The following is a 3,989-nucleotide window of genomic DNA, read 5'->3' as shown; positions in this document are numbered from 1 at the left end:
AAAAAAAAAAAAAAAAAAAGGGTCTACGTATCAAAAAGAGAGCCCTCGAACTGTTGGTACTCTGGCAGGGCTGTGGAGGAGCATTTTGCACAGGTGGTTGAAGAAAGCTGAGAAAAAGATAGTAATAGATGACTTGAAAGAGTTACAAAGTACAAGTAAGGTCAAAAACAGACTGGAGACCCTTCAAAAAGAAGTAAAGAGGAGATGAAACGTGCTGCACCGAAAACAGTTAATGTTGATTCAAAAACTACCTCATGGCCAATGGCTAAAAAGGATCAAATAGGTACTTGGTAACTTTATCATTAAAAATGTTATACAGGATGTTTTCAGGGAGTTGTGGACAAATGGAGACATAATATAGCAATTTTTAACTTTTTAGAGTTGGAAATGATGCTCATTGAGRAATCCAAAGCCTGAACTTTTCTCTCAAAAAGACCTCCAAGTTTGCAGARCAACAGCAATGCCAGGTGCTGGGCTGAAAAAAACAAGTCAGAAAACTGGGAAAGAGAAAATTTTCAATACCTTTCCTTCCCTTTTGCTCCCCAGAGAGGATGGAGAGGAGAAACCATATTTCCATCCAAAACCATCCATATTTCATCCAAATAGTGAATACAAAATGCAGTGAACATTTATGGGAAAATTTCCAGAAGATTTATCASTGTTGCATTAAGTCAAAGAAACATTTGGGGAGATGAGAAGGATTTTTTTCTAATATTAATCTGAGTACATGGAATCAGGTGTTTCTGTAGAAGTGATCACCAGAAGATATCCAGATCATGAGGACAGGAGGCAAACATTTGATGCCAACTATCAACTGGCTCCAAGTTGCAAGTGCAAGTTGCAAGTGCAAATAAGGCTTAAGAAAATCCACCCAAATCTGAGAGAGAGACAGTAAGATCCCAGTCCAGCACGTTCAAGCAGCACACAATAAATCCTCGCAGTGATCTGATTTATCGATCCTAAGCTGTCCACAGCCCTTCAAACTCAGATTGCCTTGGGGAGGAGGAGGCAATCTGTGCTATAGGATGACAACTTTCCACATGGCAGCAGGGAAAAGGAGGGAGGTCATCCACRACAAAGAAGGACCTTAATACCCTCATGGGGACGTCTTAAGAGCCCTGTAAGTATAAATATTTATCTAATGTGCATAAAGRCAAAGAGGATTGTAATTTGAAGCAGAGATTTTTAGACAGACCTGTTTCTGTCCATCATTTGCACAGGCATTTTGCCTTTTCTTTTATGGCTACAATCATCATAGCAGTAAAAGTACTCATGGCCTAGATGGATTTGTACAGGCAGGGTCCWGAGCACCCCAGCAGGCCTTAATTGTTCCTAAGAAGGACCTCTCTGCCTCTGGCCCAGGAGTTGTACTAAGTCCAGACCTCAGCGTTCAATCCCCCTTGAGCTGTCGTAGCTGTGTCTTCTCTGTGTCCTGTTGCTGAGTTATTGGTTGGGTGTCTCGTGTTGACCTTGGTCCTGGCTTGTTGCCTAGCTTTTGTCTGATGACTGCTGGACAGGAAATAGACCTGATGCTGCCGCCATCTCTGCTGCTTGCCTGGCTTGCCTGGTCTGCGCGCTCACCACCAGCCTGCATAGCCATCACCCTTGGCTAAGGTGCTGCCAGTCTTTACTGTTCCCTAATGGCTACTGTATAAACGGGACCTACATCTGCACTCATAGTCTCATATAGAAATGCACGTAGTGATAAAAGCTGAGTTCTGATCATCTTATTAATATGAACAGATCTTATAAATATTTTGTTGGGACTGGGAAACACACAATAATTGTAAAGTGGTTTAAATTTTGATATCTTTTAGTCTGGGCATATGAAGGTTAAGTAGGCTAAGTGTATTAAATTTGCAGTTTAAATCCTGTCAGAGGAGTGAGTGGTTAAGTACATATTCCACAAAATATGAGCTAGATGTAAAAATCAATTTTTGAAGATTTGAGAGCTAGCCTAAGAGGACTGGCTAGTTGAATTGGTAGATGACCTGACAGTGGCTGATAACTAATAAATGCCAGGAAAAGTGACTTGCAAAATTAGTGTTTGGTAATTACCTTTAAAATCTCTCTYGTCAAGACATGTATTTCGTAGGTGACTGATTTGCAATGAACATATTTTCCTATCCCTGTGGGAAGGAATCGTAATAGTAACCACATGTTGGTACCTTTTCATCAACAGTTTCTCAGCCTGGATAATGTGCAGATCCATGCTAAAACTTCTGAGCAGGAAAAATATTACAGTTATATGGGTTATGTGAGTGTAAGAGAATCAATCTGAAAGCCAGTACATTAGTRTATTTCAAAAAGGAGATGACTTAACCTCAAGCTCGCAGTTAATAAAGGGGAATTTAATAAATAAATGAAAATGTGTATAGAAACTTGTAAGGCTCTGTCCTTGCTACAGGAGACACGTTAATGGGCAAAAAGACTGTGAATTCAATCTTTGGAAATTTTATTTTAAAATACTGCCTAATAAAACAAGTGTCAGCTTGTAAATCTAATAATGCTAAGACAGAAGAAACCAACAAGGTGAGGAGAAAATGGATGTCCAAAACTTGTTAAAGGCTAAAACAGACCCTCAGCACAGAATTAGTGTGGTATGCTGCAGCTTTCATTTGAGCTTCAGATTGAACAACTGAAGTCAGGTATATTCCAGAATCCAGTGCATAGGTACAGGGTGGCAGCTGTAACCTCTAATTTGGGATTATAAAACAGGGGACTTCACTGAAAGATTCAACTAGCTAGTTAAGTATTGAAGTAGCTTATCAGGCTAAAGTACTTAAAAAACAGAAGGACAAAATGTTAAATCTGATGAAGAGGTTTAAGTATAGGAATGTTGGTGTCTGTACCTGCCTAATATTCATTTGTGTTCAAAGTTGTAGGTTTTTCTCTTATGTTGTATATTTATGTAAACAAGCTGCTCATTAGGTAGCCCATGCTTCATTTTCTCCAGTTCTGTTGATGGTGCTAATGTCTGCATCTGGCCTGATGGTTTGCTGGTAATTGTATAACAGAGCACAGTAGAGACTGCAAAGCCCCTAAGGAAAGACAAGGGTTTAACAGCGCAAGGGTTACAGCCATGCCTGCTGGCCTACCCAAAGGGCTATGTTTTTGACCRTCTCAGAACGAATGAGCTGCTTAACTGTGAATCATCCTCCCAGAAGAGATGAAGCATTAATAGCAAACAAAAGAGAAGCAGAAGGGAAAGTTCAGACAGGAAAAAATAATCCTGGAATTAAGACTGAAAGCCTTAGGATACTTTCCAGACTGACCAAAAAGGCTTAGTTCAATAGCTTAGAAGGTCCCATGCTGCACACTCTGGCATGAATCTTGRAGAGTGTGACTGAACCCGTATTTGAGTACCTGAGCCATTCATGGCAACAAAATTACATGGAAGAGTAATTACTGCTTCTCCTCAGTTCTGAAGCATACTGTAATCTAAATTTACTAAGGAAATTCTTTGCTACATCTCTGTCAATGAGAATGGTAAGAAATAGTGTTGGCTTTATAGATCAATAGTTTAGCTTCATTCAAAAAAAAATCATCAAAACAGAATATACTGTTACTTTAATAATATTCATGCACATATATAGTTTTCCAGATATCTCAGTGGGTAAAGTCAGGGAAAACTCTACTGTTGTTGATTAACTTATGTAAAGCTCRGTGAAGATACTTTTTTTAGTTGTAAAGCACAAGCTATTTTATCAACCTCAAATCCTGTCCTCAACTGGATAATCTCCATCTTTGGCTATTATYGAAAACTGCCTGGATCACAACCTGAACAGTCTGACCTGCTGGATGACCTGCTTGGAGCAGGAGGTGGGACTAGAGACTTCCTGAGGTCCCTTCCAGCCTGACTTTCCAGATGATCCTAAAATGCTGTCACTGGATTTCAGTTAAAGATGGGTGTTTGTTTGTATGGGCAGCATATAACATGCATATCTCCCTCATCGTACATCTGAAGAGAAGATTTATTCCAGGAGATT

The sequence above is a fragment of the Nothoprocta perdicaria genome, unplaced genomic scaffold (genome assembly GCF_003342845.1).
Source record: "Nothoprocta perdicaria isolate Ctin4 unplaced genomic scaffold, notPer1 scaffold_6, whole genome shotgun sequence".
In the NCBI taxonomy this organism is placed as follows: Eukaryota; Metazoa; Chordata; class Aves; order Tinamiformes; family Tinamidae; genus Nothoprocta; species Nothoprocta perdicaria.
Note: the sequence above shows the minus strand (reverse complement) of the source record.